Source organism: Spodoptera frugiperda, chromosome 26, assembly GCF_023101765.2.
Source record: "Spodoptera frugiperda isolate SF20-4 chromosome 26, AGI-APGP_CSIRO_Sfru_2.0, whole genome shotgun sequence".
NCBI classification, from domain to species: domain Eukaryota; kingdom Metazoa; phylum Arthropoda; class Insecta; order Lepidoptera; family Noctuidae; genus Spodoptera; species Spodoptera frugiperda.
This window is the reverse complement of record NC_064237.1, coordinates 8261740-8273866: the sequence shown is the minus strand read 5'-3', so window position 1 is coordinate 8273866 and position 12127 is coordinate 8261740. Positions and strand designations below refer to the sequence as shown.

At 32.8% G+C, this 12127-nt stretch overlaps 1 long non-coding RNA gene across 1 annotated transcript; it reads right to left on the bottom strand.

The window, feature by feature from the left end:
* Positions 1–3045: 3045 nt before the first annotated feature.
* On the bottom strand, positions 3046–3884 carry LOC126912526 (uncharacterized). The gene is made up of 2 exons (XR_007707245.1): positions 3478–3884; positions 3046–3374 (listed from the first exon to the last, which is right to left on the bottom strand). It is a non-coding gene; the product is annotated as an uncharacterized LOC126912526 (long non-coding RNA).
* Between the last annotated feature and the right edge of the window lie 8243 nt (positions 3885–12127).

The window sequence follows — 12127 nt, the reverse complement described above, 5'->3', positions numbered from 1 at the left end:
ATTTTTATTTTATTTTTATTTTATTTTTATTTTATTTTTATTTTATTTTTATTTTATTTTTATTTTATTTTTATTTTATTTTTATTTTGTTTTTATTTTATTTTTATTTTATTTTATTTTATTTTATTTTATTTTATTTTTATTTTTATTTTTATTTTATTTTTATTTTATTTTTATTTTATTTTTATTTTTATTTTTATTTTTATTTTTATTTTTATTTTTATTTTTATTTTTATTTTTATTTTTATTTTTATTTTTATTTTTATTTTTATTTTTATTTTTATTTTTATTTTTATTTTTATTTTTATTTTTATTTTTATTTTTATTTTTATTTTTATTTTTATTTTTTTTTTTATTTTTATTTTTATTTTTATTTTTATTTTTATTTTTATTTTTATTTTTATTTTTATTTTTATTTTTATTTTTATTTTTATTTTTATTTTTATTTTTATTTTTATTTTTATTTTTATTTTTATTTTTATTTTTATTTTTATTTTTATTTTTATTTTTATTTTTATTTTTATTTTTATTTTTATTTTTATTTTTATTTTTATTTTTATTTTTATTTTTATTTTTATTTTTATTTTTATTTTTATTTTTATTTTTATTTTTATTTTTATTTTTATTTTATTTTATTTTTATTTTTATTTTATTTTTTGATTTTTGAAATAAAAATATATCTATGTCCTTTCTAAGGTTCTAAACTATATCTGTACCAAATTTCAACCAAATCCGTCAAATAGTTGCGGAGATTAATGGTATAAGCATAGAATGTTCGACGTGATTCTTTAATTTGACATAACTTTTTTATTTATGAACCGATTGACATGAAACAAACACTAAATGTAAATTTAAGCATCCCACAATATATTCGTGAAAACCGCATCCAACTCGGATCAGCCGTTTCTGAGATTAGCGCGCACAGACGAACAGACAAACAGACAAACAGACAAACAGACAAACAGACAAACAGACAAACAGACAAAAAAAAGTTAATTACATTTTTGGGTTCGACATCGACATAACAATAACCCCTGCTATTTTTTTTATTTTTATTTTCAATGTACAGACAGCACTTTTCTACGATTTTATTATATGTATAGATTTAAGGTGATGATGATGATGAAGATGATGACAAGGTATGAGAATGAAAAATCTATTTAGTCCGTCAGTTTGGTAATGAAAAAATATTAGACACTTTGTTTTTTTTTGTCAATACTTAGATAAAACGGATCAAAGTTTAGTTTAGAGTGGGAGCAAATACGTTATATCTACGTACAAAATATACCTAAAAGTGACTCTTATCTGGCAACGAAGTATTTGTTTTTATAAGAAAATAAAAAACACGCGTCTTTTGTTTTAAAATAAATTGCCAGACGAACGTAAAAATAAAAATTAGTCAAATTCCCTATTGTAAGCGACATCGAAATTTAAGGATCTAGTAATTGTTCTAAAAAATATTCAAAAATACTAACAGAAGTTTCTTCAAAGAAGTGAATAACAAGTATTACATAATTTAAAGAACATAAAGCGACTGGCCAGTCTTACGATAAATTACTCAAATTCTGGATCCCAGAAACCTGATTGGACTTGAATACGAGCCAATGTAATTATTGTAAAAATACCAGACTACTGATTTTCTATAAAACATTGGGCCAAGTACCCAGAATTCGAGTAGAACTTAAGTTTCCAGGAATTTTAGCTATCTAACACCTTTTTAACAAAATTAATTTATGGTAGAGACCTTTCGCCTTTCATGTCCGACCTAACTTTTCTAATCAAATTAGTCAAAGTAACAGTGAATCTGCTTTAAGTCTACATAAATGTGTACAAACAACTAGCTTCTGCCGGCGGCTTCGCCTGTGTTCCCGTGGGATAAAAAGCATCCAATCACTCATACCCTGTCGTCATACCAAATTTCATCAAAATCCGTTTGTAGTTATGTAAGTTAATCTGTTAGTAGTTAAGTAGTTTCAGCGTGATTGATGGACAAACAAACTTTCGCATTTATAATATTAGTGTGATATTGTTGATTGCGCTGTTAAACTATTTAGAATATCGAGTTTTCTACCAAAAACTATGACGTCAGATTTCAACCACAACAAAGTAGCCTTTCCCTCGTATTAACAGTAACTAAAACTGACAACGCACTTGTAAATCTATTAGTATTGGATATCTAAAACAGCTTTAATCATTCACCATCTGTTGATCCCTCTATCGTCATTCTATAAAAAACATCTATTTATTATGGCTTTCGCTAAATTATTATTATTATGTTATCGGCTTACTCACGTAACTGTTTGATGAGGAACTCGTCTAGTTTTAAGCCACGTTTGAGGCTCATATTTAATACACACAATATGCCGCTCATGAATATGAGCCTCTAGCTTGGCTTGAAACTAATCAAATTCCACGACAAACGGTTACGTGAGTAAGTCGATAACATAATAATTAAAAAACATCTTGTTATAAAACCCTAGAATTTAAACTAACTTTTGTCTAAATCAAACAACCCATCTACATCTACTAATACCAATAGCTTAGAACCAAACCTTATCAAAATTCAAATCAACAGCTCATACTAATCCATTAATTCATTAGTATATAGTTACTGGAAGGGTTTTGCAAAATCTTGATGTAACTGAGACAATATTATCAGATACCATTTTGTTTTCAGTTCAGCGCTTGGCAAGGCCATTATTGAAAGGCATTCACTGGACTATTTCCGTTTTATTTAATTCAAAGGCTTTGCTTAAGCCCCGTTTTAATACTGATAGCGAGATTACTTAATGTTTATATTACTTGTACTATTATATTATTAAGTTTTAAGTTTGGAAATGTTATTAAGTATACTTGCTGACCCAGCGAACTTCGTACCGCTTTCGCGTAGCAATGATGCTCTACTTTATTTTGTATAGCTGAGTTATGTATGAGTCCCTATTCAATTTGAATTGGAATCTTTAAATATCCTCCATATAAAAAGGAATCCATAATTTCCTGATCTCACTATACCTGAAAAGGACTTAATTTAAAAAAAAAACAAAATATATTTTCATAATAGTGTTTATTTCATAGGATTCAATCATTTCACTGTCCTGGAGGCGCCTTATCGGCTCTGATGACAATTTTGTGATTATCTGATGGCATGCGGTCTAATGCATTTGTGAATGTCTAATGCAACTAATTCATTGTGTTGAAGGAAAAATGTTTGAAGTTGTTCATCACAATGGATCTCTTTACTGAGTTGTTGTGTGCGCAACGCTGATCGACTTCTCTTGCTGAATTGTCCATAAAATATATTTGCAAAAATGTATAGTCTTCAACAGGCACTGGCAATAAGGAACCTGTTTGATGATATATTTGAATCCCTGAATCTGCAAGAATATAAATATGTATACAGGCAATTGTATAGCAAATTGTACCACCATGTGGCTCGCAAAATACTTTACATCATTTCAAATTAAAACTACTTTTAACCTCGCCATTAAACAGCCTTCCACGGCAGCTTTAGGTAGTAGGCTTTACCAAGAACATCTTGCTCATGCCACTATAAAATACAACATGTTATAAATGTTGCTGATTAAGTCTTCGGATTATAGACTATTATTATGTATTTGATTTATTGTTTACAAAATAAACACATCACTGACTCGACATATTTTGCACCAGCTACATGGTTTTAAAACTAAAAAAAAACGTTTGACAATTTTTGTTGCCCCAAATGATGTCATTTGAAAGCAATTATTGTACTGCTGGATATGAGTCAAAAAATGAACCAATGAATGTAGTGGCTCTGGTGGCGGTACCAATGGCGTCAATTTGACTTGGCCGCTGGCGCAACACAATCCAGAGGCTTCATTTTTTAATTTCAATCCCAATGTGGACACACAATGTTCATTAGTCCAATAGCAACAATTTGCTCTGAACTGTAATCAATTGCCACATTATAACTGAATGCAGCTTTGTGGGGATTAAACACAACATTTCTATCTTGATATCGATTCAGTTCAAGTTCATTTCGCGCTTCGCGATGCTCATCAGTTTGATTTGCTCTTATATTTCTTTGACTTGCCGTATTTCGAGTTCTGCGGCCTAAGCTTGTACCTACGTCTGGTTGGTAGCATTGTTAAAAATGAAATTCCAACTGAAAATAAAAAGCTCTCATACATTTTCTGCATAACCGTGTATACCAAATTGTAGTATTGTGTAGTCACCAAAAGTTACTAAAAATCAATAATGAAGATGTGAACTTACCTTGATTAACAAACACTTATTAGCAAATACAAATCTTCTTAGTCTTTAAAACTCGAAGAAATATTAAGATAATCTCTCAGAAATATTGAAAAATATACATTTAATTTTGCATATTTTAAAAAACGCGCAATACGAATGTCAATGTCATTCACACCAATAGACTATATTGAAAGAGCATCGTTTGTTCGAAAACGTGAATAGAAACTTTAATTTACACAAAATAAATTTCTGAACACACGCGTAACTGTTGATAATTTGTCATTATTTCTGAACGCACGCATAATTAATATTTGAGGAATTTCTATTAATGCTTAATGCACTTTTCAACATTTTCAATAGATTAAAAAAATACAGAGAAAAGGTTTATTCACCCTTTTCATAGTTTATGCATAAAAATGTCAATCATTATTTACAGAATTTGAATTTAGAAACAACAAATATTTGACATGTACAAATGAAAATTTATCGAATTTAGCTTTTGCCCGCGACTTCGTCCGCGTAGTGGTGTTAGTGGTCAAAATGCTGCCGTATGTCATCTAAAATGTGAATTACTTGAGAATATGTTACTGTTAGCATTTTTAAAGATATGTATTCCAAGAAACCACGACCGCCGATTCATCATTTTATAATCATGATGAAAAGTAGCCAAGGTTATCTATATTATTATCCTTTAATTTCCTATACATTGCCTATCAATAAAAAATACATTGTTTCGTTGTTATATTCCAAAAAAAAAACATTCGTGCAAGCGTAACCTCAACACAAACAGGGTTACTTTCGCATTCATAACATTAGTATGGTAGTAGGGATATTGGCGATTTAAATAAGTATAAGTATGTGTATTTAAATAAGAATCGAACGCGAGTGAAGCCACAGGCAACGTATTAACGAAAATGACGAATTTTCAAGCAAACATTAATCTCCTCTATCAAACATACTACGCCTTCTACCCTTTTTATTAAATAGTAGCCTATGTTCTTTCGCTCCTCATTAAGTGTCTAAATACAAAATTTCACTGTTACAGCTTTAAAAATGACGAATTTCCATATGACCATTCATCCCCTATTTTTACCCACTCTCCCCTATTTTTTTGCAATAAAAAGTAGCCCATGTTCTTTCGTTCCTCATTAAGTATCTAAATACAAAGTTTTACTGTCACAGCTTTTAAAATGACGAATTTCCATATGACCATTCATCCCCTATTTTTACCCACTCTCCCCTATTTTTTTGCAATAAAAAGTAGCCCATGTTCTTTCGTTCCTCATTAAGTATCTAAATACAAAGTTTTACTGTCACAGCTTTTAAAATGACGAATTTCCATATGACCATTTATCCCTTATTTTTACCCATTCTCCGCTATTTTTTTGCAATAAAAAGTATCAAGGTTTAGGCTTGAAAGCGTAATTACAGACAGACAGAGTTACTTTCGCATTTATAATATTAGTAGGGATTCTGTGCTCCAAGTCTCCAACGCACACTTATTCAATAGCATTTGTTTTTTAGTATCCAATAGCATTCATCCAACAATGAACTTTATCCAATAGCAATAAAGCTCAAATTGACTCTACGTATTAGTTAGAAAACGTTTGTATGGGATAAAGGAAAGGGCAGTTTTTAGGGTTTTTCCGTCAATTATTTGATATTTTCTCACCTTTTAAACCTTCCCTGGACTTCTACAAATAATTCAAGACCAAAATTTTCCAAATCGGTCCAGCCGTTCTCGAGTTTTAGCGAGACAAAGGAACAGCAATAGATTTTTATATATATAGATATTGTGAAAACGGTAATCTCTCGTTTATGTTTCAATCAACTGTAATAGTTGCTTTATTGACTGTGTGTAACTAATTAAATTAAAATAGAAAATTATAAATAGCGTTTGTGACGTGTTTTGTCGCTTCTTTTAGTTTTACTTAAAGGTATAGATAAACAAACAAAACTTTAATGGTTGTGGTGGTTTGATTTATTTATTTAATTGAATTTCATTTTTAAAAGGCCAGCCACGCACCTGTGGACTCCTTTGGTGTTGCAGATGTCCATAGGCGGTGCAGATAGCTTACTATCAGTTTACCAGTCTGCTCGTTTACCACATATTCCATAAAAAATTAAACGGCACTAAAATCAAATACACTGGTAAATATTTACAGATACGATAAAAAGAAAGAAAAAAACAAAACTAAAATACTCAATTATTATTACTTACTATCGTTTACTCATCTCTTTTGCAAAACTTCAAGAATTTCAACAAAAATAATCTTGATGCTTTGATTAAGCAACTACTGATGCCATTGAACCAACTCTTCTACAGACAAGCCATAAATAACCACAACAGCAACTTTCGAGTCTACTGAAACTAATTTACTCCTTATAACCCACGCCTATGTAGGTAATTAATAACCGTCCATCATAAACCCTACAAAAAAGGTAGACAAGCCTTTTGCAAGAGCACATTTTTAATAAAACCGTGTACACACAACACGTGGTTGCTCCGTAGCGTACAACTAACCGCTTGAATACGTCGTTCACACTTCAACACCGCTAAATATTGAAATGTTATGAGTTATAAGCGAAACAGCAAACCGTTATGATCAGCCAAATTTGCCCCATTAAACACAAATTAAATTTTACTTACAGACGCACGGAAAATTTTATTAAGTGGAGCGTTCTCTCTTTTCAATATTCAACGAGTCTATCTCATTTTCTTGTAGGTATTTTGTAGCTTATTGCTTACGATATAAAAGTGAATTTATTTTTGGCATCTCATCGCTCGAGGAAATGAATGTGAGAATAATTTTAAAGGCTGATTGAGTATTCAATAACGCTTTCCTGGTTTTTGAAAATGATCTTATATTATTTTTTGTGGCAAAGAAACGGTTGGTACTAACCTACATATTTCATAAATATACATTTTTTATATATCATCACGCCTTTTATCCCCGAAGCGGTAAACAGAGGTGTACATTATGGCACGTAATGCCACTTCACAATGTACACCCACTTTTAATGTCACATGTAAAAGCCTATTGCATATACCATCACATTTCCAGTACCGTGCTAAACTGAGAAATTTTCGAAAAGCCGAACAAATGCCCAGCAATACGCCCTTGCCCGGCAGCCGCACTTTCAATCGGCCAACGAAGTTCTCATGAATATACCAGATATATCTGTCTAATAAAAGACCTATTAGTTTACTATTTCAGAGAGAATACCGATCATATAGTTTGATAGTTCTAGATACGATGCCTCGAATTGCCCGCATATCTATCGATGCACTGTAATCCCGTCCATAGACCATCCACTCAGCGTATAATCCTCACACATGAACTTAGTACTAAGCAAACACATAACTCTATAGACACTTCAGAATCTAGAGAAGGCTACTTACTTCTGAGCACCTCACGAATGTACGGTATTGTGCTGTGAACCATGCAGTTTCAAGTTTGAGCTCAGAGCTTAATTTGATATTATTTTTAAAGAGGATTCGTGTTTAGTCAACTTGTTAACTGAAACAGGTGATGATGAATGATGATATGATGATGAAATATTTCTTTTTATTTTTCTAATTAACGATGTTGAATTCTTAATTAAGCCTTGAGTAGGTATAGTCCCATATTTTCATTAATATTCATCAACATGAACCTGAACTCAACTATTCACATAAAAAATTCAACCATCAAACAGTACGTGTAAAAATTGGTAACAAAGCAATCGAACAACAATAGCAATAAAATTCTATCCAGCTTCTAAAATAAATTCAGAACAGAATTAAAATTGAGCCAATTTCCCTGTAGAATGGAGAATATTCATACACCTACTTGTGATAGCCATATCATATCGGGAAACTATTGCAAACCCAATACTAACTTCCAGTTACACTTGGCTTGAGAAAATTACGCACATACGGAATAGTTATTGAGTCTGATTGGTTTTCGATGCATAAATATTAAGCGTAGAACACACCATCTGCTTTGAAGCTTGCGAACAAAATGGGCACAGACTATTTGTCCACTGCTTTATTTTCTTCTTTATAGTTGTACAGAACTACTATCCAGAGCTATGGTGATCTGAAGAAGAAGGTATGGAATCCATGTGATAAAATATTTAGGTGTTGATATTAAAGTATGGACAAATGGAGAGGAAGAAGATTTCCACAATAAAATGATAGATGGATAGATTTTCTGAGAAAAAGTAAAGAGGAAACAGGAGTCTGTGATAAGAAGACATCTGATAAGGGATAATAGAATAAAGATACTTAGTTCCCATCCTGAGTAAATTGGGATCCTCATTATTCTTCTTATTGTCTGTAAGAGAAGAAGAACAATAAATATTCCTTACGTAGCTTTGTAGTAGCTTTAGTAAAGACACGAAGAAATGATTGGATACACCGACTGTAACCATGCGTATCCATTTTGGTCGCTAGCTAACAGTCAGTGTGTCCTTTGTTTTAGGCAGTTAGCTGCACTACATAATACTGATAGAGTGCAAACTCGAATCGCTATAAGCATGAACTATTGAGGGTCCGTTGATTGAAATCTGCACAGTATTTGTTTGTTTTATACTAGTTGAAAGTGTTTTTCGTATTCTATATTTTAATGGTTTATGATAGTCAAACTAGAAGTCTTTATTTTTTATAATAACTACATACATACATTAACTCAAAATGATGGCTTACTTTACGTGAGTAAACCATCCATCATTAATATAAAAAAGCTCTACTAGTTTCGAATCACAGCGGGACTCTTCATTATGAGCAGCGTGCGCAGACTCGGCGACGGCGCGCAGCCCACTGAAGAAGTATTTGTTGGTTAGTGGTGAGTCCGAACTGAGGATTCACAACTGTCTAAATTGTAAACTCTTTAGTACCGTATAGCTTTAGGTCTACTGTAAGTAAACATTTTTACTACTGTTACTAATTTGTCTAAAGTCAATAAACAAAAATGTTAGGATGCAAAACAAAGATTGTTTAACAGTAAACATGTTGGTACACACGAAGCTACAATTTTCGACATGTTAAATATCTGTTAAACATAATCACTTGACCCAGTAGCCCGCAATCAAATTAAGACGAACATTGATTCATACCGCCTGATCCTCTCACTTCGAGACACATCAAGCGGTAACCCGATGACGTCACTTGTACCTAATGACATTGCCCACAACAGAGGCTTAAGGCGGACTGACAACTTTGACCCGAAAAGGTGGGGATCGCAGATATCAGCTGACCCCTTCGCATAGCTCTGTTAAGGAAAACTTTGGTTATTTGACACAACCTTTACGTAAAGTTACATTCCTGAAATGGTACAAGAATATATTGAGGATACAAACAAAATTGGCGCGCCAGCCAAAATATTCACTCCCCCTTTCGAACCCGTAAAACTTACATAGGCCATGATCACACATAATACAATCAATTTGCCTCAACTTATCAAACACTCCCACTCGTATGTATGTACAACTATCTTTATCTTTTCGTAGCAAGATTTACAACACGTCAATCCATAATACTTGGGGGTCGTAAACAAAAATTCACTGTATATAAAGGCAGTGAGTGAAAAGAGTAATTTTCTCCTCCATAAAAACAGTTAGGCAGTTATTTATGGTGATACCGCAATCTATACAAGGGATTTCGCCCGAGGCAGAGCATTAACGATTATCCGGGTTTTTCCTACAAAGAAATATTACTTGACAAATAAATTCCGTGTAGGTTTCTTTTTTGCTCATCAGTAGTATAGGTTTTCGGAACGATAATTTTATCGGAACGGTTGATATAAAAAATATTTTATTTCGAATATAAAATGTGAAGTATATCAGTGTATGAAATGGAAGTTTATTTGATGTAGACATAAAACCAACTGTATGATTGATAACCTGAATAGTCCGAGTAACCTACATACTGGGACGGTTAACCTGTCCTTGAAAGGAATAAACATTCCGAAGTCACCCTTATCTCACAGGCCGAGAATTCGCTGAAGCACGTTGCGCAGAAATAAAATTCCTTTACCGCCCCAGTCTTGAGAAAGGTCAAATTTAATGTTCGCACAGAAACGTTTAAAGATAAACAAAAGAATCCGGATCCGTTGGCAGCAAAAAAGGAGGTACGGAACCGCCGAAACCCCGCGACGGCGACGCTGCGACGTGACATTATCGTGCGCATGCGACATTCCCGCGTGATTTGCATACAGATTGTTTACATTTATTCGAGCAATACTGCTGGGGATTTTTGCATTTTGTCGCCGCTTTGCTAACAATTATTCCCTACTTTTACGTTGTTTACTATTTATTTATAACAGTCGGGTAACCGCGGTGTTTGTTTTTATAATAGGTTCGCACCAGAAATAAATGGCTTTGTAATGTTTTTTGAATAAACGTTACATCGTGATTTTATATCCCCAATGTATGTTATACAAATACAACTAATTTTAAAACGTCTCGTTAGCTTATGTGGCGCGTTAAAAATATTTGCATCAATTTCTGTTGCGCTGCTGCCAAAATTTGCATTTAGGAGGAATGCAGTTTGATGGGAGAAACTAGATCAAACGTTTGAACGTAATCTTGCACATTCTACGAGTAGTTACATATAATTCAATGAACATTATTAAATGTGAAAAAGAATATGAGTCCCCGAAGAGGTAGGTAGAGGTGCACATTACGGCACATAATACCGCTATACAATGTATGGGGTGAGCCAATTGCCATATACTGGGCACAATTCCAGTCACCGTGCTACTACTGAGATATTATCGAAAAGCTGAGTCCAACAATACTTTGCTCTACCCGGGAATCGAACCCGAGACCCTTTGCCTGGCATTCGCCCTTGCGACCACTCGGCCAAAGAGGCAGTAGTAAAAAAATGGTTGTACTATAAGTGAAAAACACGACAAAAATGGAGCGTCCAGTTGTAGAACGTCGCGACGCATACTGGTACGATGACAATGCAATGAATTTTCTAAAATTCCTTCACATAAAACGCGATAGATTCAACACATAGCTACCTTTACCTTATCCACGAGGAATTTCGATCTCAAAGCAATAAAATCCGCACCAGACATCGGTTCGGACTTCATGAACGTATATCTGTTTTTAGTGCTGAATCTTTTAGTACTTATGATAGTTTTGTACGCCATTGAACAAACAATATATAAAGGGCAAATAGAAAAGGCGTGTAAAAAACTTAAAAATTGTTGGGTAAACAACAGGGTAGATGACCGTCTTGTAGATTATTTCAGAACGTTAGACACGCATTTTTTATTTTCTTGCGGAAATAAATAGTTTCTTTGAATTTATTTGTAATATCGCGAAACGTCACTGCTAGGTCCATTTTATACGTAGAAATGACGTATTTGCTCACCACTCCTAAACTTTGATTCGTTTTATCTAAAATCTTATATGACAAAAAATACGTGTCTGTTATTTTCTCATTACCTAACTGACAGACTAAATAGATTTTTAATTTTCATACCCCGTCATCATCTTTATTCTGCTATCATATTTCATCGGCTCACCGCAGTTCTGAATTACAAATAAGCTCTCACTTTAGTACATGTTTTATTACAATTTACTTTGGTGGTAATAATGACTAGGTCTGAATCCTAATGTACTAGTGTTTATGACTAGTTATTGATCTAGTGGTCGTTTACATAAACGCGGATTACTATGCCTGGAGCTCAATTTGTGTGTATGGTACAAGCAATCAATGGTAATGGTGTTTTTAGTGGTAGAAAGTAGAAGGTATGTCATACGATAGTGGACATAACACGAGTCTCTATCCCGTAAGAGGTAGGCTGAATTGGACAATGTGACACCCACTTTTATGTGTCCCATACAATGGTTGTAAATCTATTTCCACGCATTATTCCAGAAGTCAAAGATATTTTAG